General features: G+C 41.3%; 1 protein-coding gene across 2 annotated transcripts in view; it reads right to left on the bottom strand.

Moving 5' to 3' along the window:
- The window catches only part of tpst1 (tyrosylprotein sulfotransferase 1), a 54,900-nt gene extending 39,442 nt beyond the window's left edge, over positions 1-15,458 (bottom strand). For both annotated transcript variants that reach the window (XM_030067706.1, XM_030067707.1), the window contains exon 1: positions 15,253-15,458. The gene's annotated coding sequence lies outside the window, so the exon portion shown is untranslated. The remainder of the gene's footprint in view (positions 1-15,252) is intronic.
- Between the last annotated feature and the right edge of the window lie 395 nt (positions 15,459-15,853).

Genomic DNA, 15,853 nt, shown 5'->3' with positions numbered 1-15,853 from the left:
CCCACACACACACACCGCAGTGCACTGGCTGACAGCTTACGCTCTGTTGGGAGTTAAGTGCTGTAGGCTCAGTGTAGCTTATTTGTCAGGAGGTTTTCTATACACTGGCTCTCTGACCACAGTCACCCTTTCTAAGCATATGGCCTGGCTGGGGGCTGGGGAGGGGGGCTGAAGGAGAAGAGGAAGCTGCAGCAAGTTAGAGCACAGCTGAAGTCCTATTGCTGCAGGGCTGCAGACGGATGACGAGTCTTCCTTTGTGCAGAAGGGGAAAAAATGGACTTGTTCTCACTTGCAGGCTCTTCATGGAAAGGATGATTAGAGCTTGAGACTGACACACGTTAGTGCTGAGCTTTTACGAACTATTGAAAACTTTTTACCCAGACACTCATTCTGGATTTTGTGTATTTTTTCCTTCTTTATTAGCACAATTTCACACAAAAACATTACATAGAACAATGTTACATTCCCCCATACATTAAAGTATTATTTTTCTGTAACATATATTAATGTGATGTATTGCTCCTCGGGTTGTGTGGGCCTCAGCCCTAGACCTCCTCCCTGGTGCCACTGGCTGGTGCATCTGGGAATCTGCAGCCAGTCACCTTCAGCCATTTAGTTCACCTGGGCGTACATAAGACCAGAGGAGCTGCACGTCTGCCCCTTTGTTCTTTGAGCCTGCCTGCTTACACCCTGGAGCGTTTGTATGCTTGTTTTCTTGAGTCTATTTGGCTGTTAGAGTTCAGTTAGCTGTCTTATTTAACCTATGTTACTGTGATTTAACTTTTACTCAGTAGATTTTACCAGGAAGCTGTAGGGGAGAGCTGCAATTTTTGTTTAACTCTCTTCTCTCCTGTGTTTTGTTTGTTGATAGGGAGTTTAGTTAGCAGTGTAACCTTTTCTTTTGTGGGCAGTTTTAAGTATGGTGAATTTGTTTGTTGTTACAGATGTTTGGTTTGTTATTTTGGCCTAGGCTCTCCCTGAAGATAATCGATGCTTCAAAGACTGGCAGTAAAACACTGGAAACTGAAACCCACTGACTCCTCAGATCCTTCACCAAGCTGTGTGTTACTTCCCTTTCCCCCTAGACCAAATTTGGGGATGTAAGCACAAACAAAGGGCAATTTAAAAGAAAAGAAAATTTAGGAAGACCAACAAAACCCAAGGGGCTTATTATTTAGCTCCCTAAAATAATCAGAATATATAAAATTTGAATATTCTAATTTTTTTAACAACCTGAATAAAAATGTAAAGTATTGAGTAATCTATGATCTTTATCAATTTGTTTTTTTTTTGTTTGTTTGTTTTGTTTTGTTTTGTTTTGTTTTTTTGCTTTTGTGGCTAAAATGTTTTGCAACACCAGTTGTTTGTGTGTAGCACCGTCTCCCTAAATTAGTATTTTGAAACTCCTGTGGGTGAGTGAGCCCTAAAAGCCAAAAATCTCAGCACATGGCCAAGTAATTGTTGATGAATTCATACTGATCAACAACCCTTTCAATTCCCACAGATATATTAAGGTCATATTATGCAATGGAGCAGTAAAAAAAAAAAAAAAAAAAAAACTTGCTGCACCTTATTTGCACTCTGATAAGAATCAGAATCAGACTGTATGCTACAGACTCAGGTTAACATTTCAGCTATGCAGTCATAGCAAAACAAATCTAGTCACCTTAGTTTGATCTGCTGTGTGTGTGTGTGTGTGTGTGTGTCATCACGAGCATCACGGTTAACAGGCTCTGTCAGCATTGTTCTGAGGCAGTGCCACAGGAGCGACTCTGGCATCGCTGTGTGACACGCCGCCGTTCATCACAGCATAGCAATATACCCGGTGCAGCCGACTGCAGCTCAGTGACGTCTGGGGGATGCTTTGGATGCATCTTAGCTTGGATCACTGGCGATGGAGGCTCTGAAGCTCCAATCACCAACCAGTACAGCAGGACATCACATGCCTAAACTCCTACAAGACCAGGTACACGCAATGCATTGTCAGTGTTAGAGAGCCAACACACATCCTATAAGGTGTTTACAATGCAGCATGCAGCATACACATCTTACATAATATGAAACTGCTGACACAGACGCATACACTTCAGAAAATTCATTCATATTTATGACATCAGTCTCCCTCTAGGCCTGGAACAGAGCGCTGTGAGATGAGGCGAGAAGCTGTCTTACACTTCCTAGTGTTAACTTTAAAAGCTTTAATGACAGACTTGGTGACCTTTCAGCAAAGACATTATTACAGAGAAGTATCCAGTGACTGAGGAGTACGCAATAAAAAGTGAGGATGAAGGAACCTTGGCTTCCAGATCCCAAGGTCTTCATGTGGAGCTATGTTTAGAAAGTCCTCTCTCTTTAGCGGCAGAGTCCTCGATTGGCAAGCGACTTCAGCTGCTGACCAAGGTAAAAAAAAAATCTGGACCAGCCCTTACTGAACCACACACTGGCTAAAAAGCACAAAACCCAAAGACAGCAGTATGGTGAATATAGATGAAGAAACAAAAACCCGCCTGCCAACTACCCACAAATATGTTGAAATCAGGAATTAGACTGGAAGTTCTGATGGTGACTCAGAGAGCCAGGAAGGACCATTACTAAATACTGCCAGTGCTATGAGGCAATTTTATCCCATCAGAATCTAATCTAACAGCTCGCCGACACTGGCCTTTTATTCAAAGTCATCCATTCAGTATTACCCACCTCTGATAGGAGGCAGTTTGTTTGATTACATATCACTACATATATTTCATTAGTATTACATTGGTTGTCTATTTGTAGCTGTTTGAAAAAAATGATTATTATTTCAATTGCTTTCCATCATTTGTTTTCTTCATTCAACACATATATGCTTGCTGGAGAACAAAAATAACAAATTTCTCCAGAGTACAAGATAGCTGGCAAATAATGCTTTGGCTAGTTTCTTGTGTTGCAAACTCTCCTCCTTGCGCCCCTGTAAATGTAAATAACATTTTTACACATTACACATTACATTCCAGGCCATATAAATTCTGCTACACATCATCAAACTCAAACTTTGGATTAAGGAAGTTACTTTAAAGAGTGTTAGTTGGGAGGGAAGTCCAGCTCAATAGCAGGAGGCTAACAGTTAGCATTTGGCGCTTCCAGTCAGTATCCAGAACTCAGTAACAATGAGAGGAAGATAGCACCACTACTGTCCTACATAAGTGCCGGTGGTGTGTGTGTGTGTGTGTGTGTGTGTGTACCAGTATCTATCTATCTATCTGAGCACAGAATATTTAGCCAATGAAAAGCATGAGAATTTGATTCATCTTGTGAGTAATGCATCCATATTTCAATATTTCTCAGACCAACGAGCTGAATACAACAAACCTGGACTAGTCTCGATATTGTATACCCTATTTGAATATATTTTCACCCAAGTCTGACATACCAGGCCGTCCATGCATTACTCCACCATCTGTTTTCCAATTGACACCATGTTGCCAACATCCTCTCAGTAGGCTACTTACAACTGAGGAGCCAAGTGGCAGTTGTTGCATCTAAGCAAACGCCCTCTGCTGTGAAGTCATCACACAAGCAAGAAGCACTTCACAACAAAACACTACACTTAATGACTCGCATTAGCTGCCCTGTCCGAGAGAGTTAATGCAACGCTGAAGTCTTATGAGCTGCAGCTGAATTTTTCAAAGTGCCTCCTCCATGCTATTAATGTATAAGGGTAAATACAAAGTGTTCTCGTAATGCACCATCTGACAATGTTCATTTCTTTCCTGTCCTCTATGCTTCGGCTTTGTCTTCATTTCACCACACCCACACAATTTCACACCTCTGTGTCTATTGCTTGGTAATCTCTATAAACCGATTCATTCTCTCTCTCTCCATACATACACATTCTATCTATATACATATGTATATGGATAGATGGACAGATATAGATGCATACTTATTTTTCAATTTTTTAAATAGAGTCTATAAGCCAAGAGGGCCAAGAGGACCAAGAGTTTGGTATAGCATTATAGAAAACTAAAACCATACTAACACCTTTAGTCTACTAGCAGGAGCACAAGTGGGGCCTGCTGCTTCCCAAGGCTGCCCTAACTGCCTCTAAAGGAAAACGGAAAAAAAAAAAAAAAAATCTCCTCATGGAAGACCTGGCTAAGATGATAGCAGCACAGAATGCTACACCTAAATGTGACAGCACATGGTAAAGACAGAATATCAGAAGTATAACAAGGGTTTAAAATGGTCAACATAAAAGAGAGACAAGCAAAGAAAGCGAATAGAGAGAGAGGGAGGGTGAAGGTCATGGTGTGAGGATGAGAAAGGAAACAGAAAGAGATGTAGGAGGGGAAGTTAGCGGTTGAGTGCATTTAAGAAGGTGTTGGTATCATTGTCTTGAAAGCACTGACTATCTACCAAGAGAATTCACCACTAAACAAAAAACACAAAGTACACCACCAAAAGCCATTTTAAGAGTATTCAAGTCTAGATTTTCCTCTTAAGTAAGAGATTCCAGTCATGAAATAGCTTGGCACTGTTGATGTATTAGCTAAATATAAGGCTACACTCAGAGTGGAGAACACATAGAAGTAGATATAGGAGGACATTCAGGAGTAAAACGTTCTGATGGGCTGAGAAACAACTGCGGTTGAGCTTCAGCGCGGTGTTATGTTACACCTTTCATCGGGACAGAAATAAAGGATGTGTTTGTGTTAAATTAATTGAGGCTCTTCTCTCCCGTTACTGATACTGTATCCTCCTCACAGGATATTTCTCCATTGATCTGTTAGGGGAGGCAGTGGGGGCTAGGCTGCTCTCCATGGAGTAACGGTGAAACCAAACCACATCAACACTTACTAACAAGAGAGGCTCTACACTTCATCAGGCCCCGATGGGAAAGACGGAGATTAGGGTTAGTCAAAAGGAAACCGGCCAAGAGGAGCAGGAAACCAGTTTTTTTACACACAGTTTCTTTGTCATTTCTGTTCTGACAAAAATTGCTCAAGAACAATCACAGCTGGGCTGAAGGCATGCTTCCACAGACTGCTCCAGTGATTTGCAGGTGAAGTATCACTACATCTGGTGCGACAAAAGAAAATCAACTGGTGTGAGGAATCTGTCAACCACCAGCAAAATCTTCAACCAATGTGTTTTTCCTTTTCTTTTCTTTTTTTTCTTTCTTTTTTTTTTTTTTTTTTGTTGCTGCGTAAGTAAAAGATTTCCAAATAAACCAACTTGAGGGCATGGAGCCAGAACAACTCATTTCCACTTTCAGTTTTATCAGCATAATCTAAATTCTTGAAATGAAGTACAACCGATTACACTGTAATTTGAGGTATAACATCTTCCTGTTTTCTTTAAATGAACCCTCTAGAGACCATGACATCAGCAAGCTTTTGGTCAAATACGGCAGCTCTTAAATGCATAGATGTACATCTCAATATTAGTCTCCACAATTAAAAATCAAAGTATTTGGCAATATGCTTTATCCTCATTTCACTGAAAATGCATGCTAAGCTATTATATCAAGCATCCCCATTAATATTTAACCATTATTCACAATAAACACTATTTGTCTACATTTTCATCCACCATTCTATATCATGCCAGCCACCACAGACACAGTGGAACAGCTATGGAAGCAGTCGCCCGGAGAAACCAGCAGCCTAGCTCTTGAATTTCAAGTAAACGGCTAGCCAAAATTGAATGATTAGCCTGCATTTCAACAGGTCCAACACTGTGTAAAGCTAAATAAACCCACTAATGACTGAAAAGCAAACTCATCCTGCTTTTTGCTAACAAACGAAATGATGCCAGACACATACATATTAGCATACAGACTTTGCCTTAGAAATGTTGCAGCACCTCAAAGTAATAAAACCTTCAGTCACCTTAAAGACCATCACTATAAAAGGAGTAGATATATTGGTTTTATAGTTTTACACTGTTTATCAGGCCGACATTGGCCTTTTATTAAATCCTGGGTATGAGCCAGTCTGTGTTGTCAAATTCATTAATTAATTGATTTAAAAGGCTATAACACTTTCTGGAGTTTCTTTTACCATTAGACAGATGAGGGGGTCATCCTACCTTAAAGATGTGCTAACCCAAACTGATTTTATTTTATGTTTGCTTTGGGTTTTAGTGGTACATGATGGCCTAAATGCTGTTTCAAAGGTTGGCAGGAAGACAATTCTGGTGAAACAAGTACAGTGGTGGAAATAAGTCTTCAGACACCCTTAAAATTTTACATAATCTCAAATATTATCATGAAATATTTGTGGAAAAATCTTTTTTGTGGGCGGCAGTGCAGTGGTTAGCACTGTCGCCTCACAGTGAGAAGGTCCTGGGTTCGATTCCCACCCAAGGTCCTTTCTGTGTGGAGTTTGCATGTTCTCCCCGTGTCTGCATGGGTTTCCTCCGGGCACTCCGGTTTCCTCCCACCGTCCAAAGACATGCAGGTTAGGTGAATTGGAGAAGCTAAATTGCCCCTAGGTATGACTGTGTGTGTGAATGTCAGTGTTTGTCTGTCTGCTCTGCGATGGACTGGCGACTTGTCCAGGGTGTTTCCTTGCCTTCGCCCTATGAGCGCTGGGATTGGCTCCAGCACCCCCCCTGCGACCCTAGTGAGGATAAGCAGTTTAGAAGATGAATGAAAATCTTTTTTGTGTTCCAAAAGGTGTGGCTGCATTAGACAGATACAAACAAATACAAATTATATTTTTTGTTTATTGTTTACAAGAAAAACTAACAAAATTAATGTGCGTACCCTCACATTAGTATGAGGAAGATAAAGCTGGAAACTGGACTCATCTGACCACAGAATCTTCTTCCAATTCTTGGCTGTCCAGTTCTTGTGTGCCTGGGCCCAACGACGCCGGGCTAGCCTCTGTCTCTCATTGATCAGGGGCTTCTTGATAGTATTGTAGGACCTTAAGCCATGATCTAAAAGTCGGCCGCGTACAGTGCAGGTGGAACACTGGACACCAGTTTGGTTTGACCACTGCTGCTGAAGCTCCTGTGATGTCATTCGGCAGTTTTGCCTGCACATGCGGATCAGGATGTGGTCATTTCTTGCTGAAGAAACCCTTGGACGCCCAGATCTTGGTTTGTCTTCCAAGCTGTTGGTTCGTCTGTATTTCTGCAGAGTGGATCCAACTGCTGAAGGACTGCATCTGCACTTCCTGGCTATCTGGCGGCAGCTGTACCCTTCCTGGCTGAGAATCTTTATCTTCAGGTGTGTTTCCTGTGTTAGGTTCCTTGTTTTAGCCATTTTTGTGTCTGAAGAACTTTCAAATGTGTTGGCTTTATATAGACACCAAGCTTGGCAACAAAAATTGTGTCTTTTAATAAAAAAGAACAACCTTCATCACTGGTACCAAAATGAGCCAATACTCAAAATTTCTTATGTATTTTTATGGAACCAATCAATTTTAAGTTTTTAATGGCTTTTTTAGGATTTTTGTAGTATTTTGGCTGTGACTGTACTAAAAGAAATTGCACTTGAAGACCTAAGAGTGATTCTTAATGCAATATTTCACAAATGCATGGGGTGTCTGAAATTTTTTTTCCACCACTGTAATGTTTGAAATTTTGAGGCATGGAAAAGCTAACATTAAAGACACCATGAAATGGACTCCTAACCAATAGAATATCAGTTTGGGAGAAAAACAGTTTTACTTGAAGGAGCAGGTGGGTGCGAGAGAATGTTTTAAGATTTGTGAAGGTTTAAGTGGTTGAAAACTTAATTTATACCCACTAGTGCAGGATGATGTCACTATTTAAGAGACTTTCCTTTATAGGTGTCATGTGAGGTAATTTCATGGGGACTTTAAAATTACTGCATATTAACAATTAATAAAGCATATCCTCTACTGGCTGCAGCAATCCAAAAATACTGTATCAGCCCATACTGGCTGAACAGTAGTTAGTGTCCTTAATTTCATTTTCGATTCCCCTGAGACATTTAGTTGTCCATTTATTTTAGACCTGTGATCTGGCACATTCCTGAGCCTCCCGCCAGCAGCTGGATCAATCAGCTGCAACATGGTAATTAACCTGGACACGACCTTTTTCCCCACAGGACCTACCATAAATCACATGAACAAAGACCATTCAACCTAAAGCCAAGCTATATCATATGTGCTGATCAGCATCCTCCCCAGTTAGGAACCTTCCCAGTTGGAAGTCTTGATGAGGCAAGCACCAACTGTGGTGTGAATCTCTGCTTCTTCAACACGCTTACTGTTCCCTCACTTCCAGGCATTATCTGCTGGGATTACAGGACAAATAAAGTAAGGATGAGGGCAAATATAGTCCTCCTCCCCCATTATTTATACAAACCTTGTGTCAACCTTGGGCTCCTAGGGGATTTCATTTGCTTATGCACCTGTCACAGTGTTTACGCCCTGCGGGGAGCTTCTTTGTGTGTTCAGAATAGATGGTTCACAATTACAGCAGAGATACTCAGGCGTTTCTTGGGACAAGAAAATTTTAAACCATTGGTTGCATGCATCTACAGTAAGGTTTGTTCAATCACTGGCCACTGAAGACAAAAAAAGAAACGCCAGTTTATCTAAATGGCTGCAACAAACTCACGAAGAGGTTTTGAATATAATGTACACACACCCCTATGAGATAAAAAGCAGAGAAGGAATAGGGGATGACAACTTTATGGCTGAACAATGCAGGGATGGCTTGCCTTCCTCCGGGGACCACGTCCTATGCTGTACTGTGATATTGCGTTACATCCATTTCCATTTAAAAAGGAAGCAATAGCAGAGGGGTAAGCTCAACTGAAAGGTCAGCATTCACAAAAGCCATCAGCTCCACTCCTTCTTCTGCTGTGAACGAAAACCTCTCAGTTCCGCCTGAGCAATAACACACAACAATTTCTTAGGCAGCCATCTCAAAAGGTGAGTCTGAAAGGGATGTTAAAGGGGTAAGATTACTCTTTCCAACTTCGAAAGGAAAAAAAACCCACCCGAACACACTTAAACAGTGTTGCCAAAACAGCTATTGGTGAAGCAACTTGCATTTCTGGGCCACATTGAGTTGTTTCTGGTGTATTTTTCTTACATCTACAAATGACTGGCAAATAATGGCTAAATCATTATTGGTAAAAGTCAGGTTTTGATGTTAGCTCTTCAGAATAAATGAGTAAGAACTTCCTTCTAAAAATCACTATTTAGCATCAAAATTCAACAAAATTAAAGGGAAAAAGCCATCATAGCAGAAGAGGAGACAGCCTACTGATTCCAGAAGAAGACAGAAGCCTCAATAGACCATGATGCAATGGGGCCATCAGGCATGTTGCATTTTGAATATGGGCTGCAATCACTGCACACCCCCATTTTCACAGTATCCCATAGTTGGCTAGCAAGCAAACAGGTCAAACAAAAGAAAATTTTGATTGACTGCAAGTAACAAGCTAATCCAACCCCCCCCCCCCCCCCCCCCCCCAGCCCCCCCCCCCCGCTCTCTCTGTGGGATTGTCCAAAGTCATTCTGGGAAGTGTAACAGAGGTAGACAAGGTGGGTTGAGGCAAATTAAGGACATAGAAAAAGTCAATTATAACAGCTCATCAAAAAATAACTCCTAAAATAATGTTTAGCATCACAAACTGGTGACATCTAGTAGAAAAGAGGGTGGAATTTTCCTTTAAGACTACATTTGGAAACATAAGCACAAAAAAATGTGGCCCCACTGTCTAAGAATGCTCTACACACTGTGACCCAGCTAGCTAACATTTTGAATTAGCTGCTAAAATAGCAGAGTGTAAATAGAGTGGGCTGACATTAATCATAGCAGGCATTTCAATCAGCCATCGAGACTCCAGAGCCGGCGGGCACACCAAAAACAACTCAGACACCTCTTCATTAGCATCTCCTGATGAATTGGGGGTGCGTTCTCTGCCTTCTACCTCCAACAAAACCTCAGTTGAGCTCAAATACTGGGAGCTGGGTTTTTTTAGAGTTTAAAAAAGGGCAAAAAAAGAACATGAATTACTCGACAAACAGCCAACGCTTAAACAGCTGCACTTCCTTCCTCCTAGGTTAGAGGTGGTAGCCAAAGTGGTCTGACGCTACTTTGTGCTACAACAGCAAAATGAAGAGAAGAATAATCATGTTATGTTATTGATATTTTAATTGGTAACTCACTAAAGGTTGTTTTTGCATGTCACCTAAAAGTCATGTAAACCTTTCCCTTTGGATTTACCATTTTATTCCATCATTCAAGTGCACTTCCCTGTAATTACAGTATTTCCTAAACCATCTGAAGGCAGTACCCGCTTGTTACTCTAAACTGTTATTGTCCGTGAGGAAAATCTAGGACATAATGAGACGCTATGGCTGACAGGGAAATTGTTTGGCATCAAACTCCATAGATTACGCTGAGCAAGATGTTTGGAGTCATTTTATGGTCAGTTTTGCCGTGTTTTAAACTCTGGCGGACCAGTTTCCTCTGAGTCACTTATGTTGGGAGGTGCCAACATAGAGCTAACTCACTCGCAATGTGTTTTGTGGTCATGCACTTTGCGGGTAATATTGGTTATAGATCAATACTATTTAGAGACCATCCTCAGTGGACGTTCTCCACCCCAAAGATCATCATTTGTTAGCATTGGTTTATCACATGTTCCTATCAATTTACAGTATGGGCTTTTGCATCTCTGTCCCCTACATTTCAACAACAGATCACAACAAAATAGGAACATGAATACTTACATAGTCTGAATACAGTTTGACAGGGAAAAAAAAAAAAAGCTATGAGAGACGGCAAGATATAATCAATATTGTATTGTCACTTCTACACCATGTGAAGTCCATTTGGCACAGCAGTGATGACATTCATTTCAGCTGGAAGGAGGGCCCAATTTCCCAGTCAATCAATTGTCCCCACAGAGCATGCCGTAACAGCAGTATTTGATCAGTTTAGATCCTGACATTCTATACCAACACCCTACACCAATGTCACAAAACAGCCCTCTCTTATTATGGAAAAGCATGGCCCTGTAACTACAAAAGGCCGGAAGGCAGACGCTTATTGGCTTGACTGCTTTAGTGATTTGGCATTGGGAAAGCTGGAGAATAAAGAGTTTGTGACCCGGCTACAGCTTCTGCAGTGTTAGAAGCCATCTTGTTTCCGCTGTCTGCTGACTTGCGTTAACCATAGCAGCCACCCCTCTAAGAGGCCACTTCACAGAACATTTGGCAGAGCTGTCGGTGACACTAAACAAGACAAAGAAAAGCAACCTCAGTGTCAATAAATTCACAAGGCCAGCCTATCACTCATCATTACTGGTGTGCTGGGAAGTAGTAGGCTACCAGACACAAGAACATAACCCAAATGAAAGCTATTATTAGTCTGTGGGCAAGATACTGAAAAAAAAGATTTTGGTTATGGTTAGGCTTTATTGGTTAAAGTACACATGCAGACCACACAGGAAGCATTCACACTTTGAACTGCTGCCATCATCACTGCATGCAGACAATATGGTAGTCTACCTACACTAGTACACATAATTCTCTCTCTGGCTGCATGCAAAACTATCAAATTCATTATCATCTGTTAAAGGAACACAATACTGAGATGACTCCAGATTAAAAAAAAAAAGGGACCATACCAGTGATTCTGCATGTTTGCCTAATATCCTCAAAGTTGTTTTCTTCACATTTTGCTAATCTAACTTTCAGAGACTTCAAACTTTCTTCACACCAGTATTCAATCACTGTTATAAAGTCGCCTAAATTAATTTTCCTAAAAACAGCAGCACTGTTGTGTTGTGATGACTTGATTGGGCAAATTATCTGAACAGATCTGAAGCCTTCCTGGTGGTGCATTCAGGGGCGTCTGTCAACAGCGGACTATGATCATTTTCCACTAACAGCATCATATTCACAAGCTGTGTTGTCGGTAAACCTAACCCCTAAGACAAAAGGCACTATTGTAATGAGGATACTGACAATATGATGATATTGTGAATTTGATCATTTTTAATCAAAGTGGCTGAAAAAAAAAACTGTGTGGTAAAGTCTCGATTGCAGGAGATAGCAAAAGCTCTTACCAGAATGCTTTTAATGACAAGAGCTGCAAAAACTTTCGCAATAACAGTGGATCACAAGTTCAATAAAGAAGGGCTCCATTGAGAGGATGATGAATTTGCTTTCTACAGAATATCCATACCACTACACTTCCAGTTGCTCTTGCTCTTGGTAATGACTTTGTTAGCTGCAGAAGCAGCACATTACAAAGGTGGGTGTTTCACCCAAAAATTCAAAGTTGAAAACTGATGGATTTTGATAATATATTGTGAAATCTTTAGTGCCCCTCCATGATTTTCATAATAGTTTGCTGACATGTAAAATGAGATTAAATTAAATTGCAGTAAATCAGCCAAAAATTCAAAATCAATGGGATGATCCTTTAAGTTAGTTCTGCTACAAATCAAGATGATATATATTCCCAGTACTACAAGACAGGGGTTATAAACAATTAAGGAAAAATTACAAATCAGTGGGGGGGTGAGTGGGGTGTACTAAGTGGGAAGCCTTTAGTCAACTAGAACGAGTGCACTCTGTAAGCGAGGGAGACACATACTGGGCTGGTATTTGTCAAGGCTGTCAGAGGAGTGCTGATCTGGAAACTGTTTTGCTATTTAATGAGCCGGTCAGGATGACTTTGCAACGGATTTATCAAGGCTGTTCCTGTACTGTTTGTTCATACTGTGGGCAACATGGTCTCCAAGTCAATGGAAGCCCATTCATTTCCTGTAAAGCTGAGTGACCGAAGAAAATGGAGGTGTTTGAAAGACTGTAGGAATACATGCCTCAAAAACAATGGCTGGAAAATGACTGAATCCATTGTTGGGGTCAATGCTAATCTCAGACTTCATGTTATTATTTTCCTGTTTATTTTCAATTAACACCACCTGATTAGCATTTGCTTGAAGGGCTGGGCAGTTAATTGAAATATTACCTAAAATCCCAACATGGCCAAGTGCACCATCCAAATTGCATGACCTGCAATTTTTGGATAAAAGCTGTAAATTAAGTTTTATGGTGCTGCAGTGATGCCCTGGCCAACAAACTGTGTTTTCCAGATGTGAGAAAATGTTTATTTGGTGCAGATGTCAGAAAAAAAAAAATCATACAATTATCATTATAACAACTTTATCAGTGAAATTTAATATTATAATAAAAATGTATCATTCCTATTGATATCATCACTAATATTGCTTTATGTAGCTGTCACTCATCAAAGGGACGCAATGATAAAAAGGCAATAATACAGCAAAAACAAAAAAAACAAAAAAAAAAAAAAAAAACTTGATTTGCCTGTTGTACACTATAAAGCTGCACCAGACCACTACACTGATGAAATCGGAGCCTCTCAAACCGTACACAATCCGCCAGGGTGTGTTGCAGTGTGAACAAGCTGACAGATGATAGTTAAGGGGACCTACTCTCATCCCTGGTTCTCAGTTTTCCTGCTCTGTGGGCCCCCAGTCGACGACTGCGCGAGAAACTTCATAAATACGAGCTTGGGCGTGGAGCTGAAACGCTGCTTGGGCTCAGTGGTCGGACAGCTGCTTGACTGAATATAATAATTGTAATGCAGCAGCGGGTGTTCTTTTCAGATCAGGAAATGAGGGTAACGGTGCCAGAGTCCAACCGCTCCGGCCCTGCAGCTGTGGAGGCCGACCCACTGAAGCCAGCCAGCCAGCACAGGGAAGAGATCCCAATTCAACTGCACTTTTGTCTTTTCACCCCCTACCCGACCACCTGCACACAGCAGATGTGCTCCCGGGCACCGAGTCACTGCAAGTTTATGCTCACTGCAATGCCAGCCACTGGAAACAGTGTTCTCAGCTTTCTATAACTGCTACAAAATATTTTTATGGCACCCTTTTAATTTGATACATATATCACCTACAGGCCTGCAAGCTAAAAGAGTATCTTTCAGTTTAAAGTACACCAAAGCCATTTCTTTGACACTACCATATCTACTACATTGGCTCTTTATTCTGACGTGGTTTTGTCAGGGCTATAATAAACACAGGAGGGCAATACAAAGGCTGTCAACACTGGAAGTCATTTTTACTCAGCCGCATGAGACACAACAATGGTACAACTGAAAGACTAACACTGCTGCCTACAGATGGACATGTGTAAAAAGTCTAATACAGTAAGCCTCATTAGTGCAGCAAACTAGCCTTCACTTGGCAACAGAAGAAAAGTGAGATCATTTGTTAGGATATGAGACAGCGCCTTAACACGAAAATATCTCTAGATGCTTGCCGATATGTGGAACTAAAAGCACGTCAGCATAAATCCTCAATCATCAATCCTTAATGTATTGGTGAATTCTAGATGAGTTTGATCTATGCCAGCATTAAATCCAGGGTTAATTTTCTTCACTCCTCACAGCACTCACAGGCCAAAACACTGTAAATTATGCAGCCCCGACACGTTCCGTGCTCTCGTGTAAAGTCTCGCTACTTATCTATTCAGAAATCTGGAAATTTAAAACTGCTCTACTTATAGGCACACGTATACACCTCGGGGGACACAGTTTTATTCCTGAATCGTTAGTGTCTTGTAGTTAATTCGGCATACATAAAACCACCAACCAATACTAAATTCAGTCATTTCTTAACTTTTAGTATTGGTTAACACTGCTCGCTACCGCCTACTACGGTTCATTTTGTCAATAAATAACAAGATACCGGGAGTAGCAGGGGACCCTGTGCTAAAAGTTGTAATTTATTTTTTAGTAAGTGATGCTTGGTGGATTGGGTGTATGCCGAATGGAAGAGTTGCCACTACCCATTCGTAACATGTTTTCAGTGTTGATCTAGGAGCTGTGTGCGGCTATCGATAAGCGAGGCTACAGAAACTGCCAGGTTTGTGTTAACAGTTCGGCCTGGCGGTCTGTTCGTACCGAATCGTACGTAACGGGGGGCAACGACGTCTCCATACATCCGCAGCTCGGTGTGCGGTGCATTTCACATGGGCTAACCGATGTCATTATTTGAGCCAGTGTCATTTTCCCAACCTTCATGGCACAAACAGGCCAAAAGACTGGAAATTATGTAACCTCGATTAACGTCTTGGAAAGAGCTACTTTGAAAAGACTAAGGAAAAAAAACGTAAAACCGCATGACGACAACTCGTAACCCCCTTCCAAAAATGTGTGTTAAATTGTCGCAGCTTGTATATTGAGGGGAAGGAGAGGAGAGAGACATTACAACAGTACAGTCTAAAAACCCACCTAATGCTGCGGATCCGTCGCAGAGGAGAGTCGGTGTGTCGGTCAGAAAACCTTCCCAGAGTGCAGCCCCGCTGTCAGGACAGTCCTGCCGTCCTCCGGAGTCACTTTGCGGGCATTTTCTGTGTAGATAGCCCGGGTTAGTTCCAGGGCGGACAGGCTTGTTGCGCTGGTTGATGAGAGATGAGCCCAGACTGCTACTACTCGACTGCTCGACTGGCCTTGAGAGGTGGGACTCCATTGGTCTATAATTCAAAGACGCTTGTGTGTCAGAGCCGGTGATTGGCCAATGCGGCATTGGGCGGACTTATAAGGAATTTAAAGACACAGTCCCTTTATAAATGTTTGTGCAGGGCTCCTCAAGCACAAGGTCTTTTTTTGACTGTTAAGAGAGAAAAATTACACCACAGTCAATTTGCAATCAGCGGTAAGGATGCCGTTTTCGAAAACAAATAATGTTTTTATCTACATTGCCAATAATCTGAGTGCAACATTAATCACTTGTGCAATAGCCCAAGATATGGCACAGTGCCTACATCATTTGACACCAAAATATATCAAATTTGGGGTGGATAAGTGGTGAAATGACTTGCAACTGACAAAA

The sequence above is a fragment of the Myripristis murdjan genome, chromosome 13 (genome assembly GCF_902150065.1).
Source record: "Myripristis murdjan chromosome 13, fMyrMur1.1, whole genome shotgun sequence".
NCBI classification, from domain to species: Eukaryota; Metazoa; Chordata; class Actinopteri; order Holocentriformes; family Holocentridae; genus Myripristis; species Myripristis murdjan.
The sequence above is the reverse complement of the archived record's forward strand: the minus strand, read 5'-3'. Positions and strand labels throughout refer to the sequence as shown.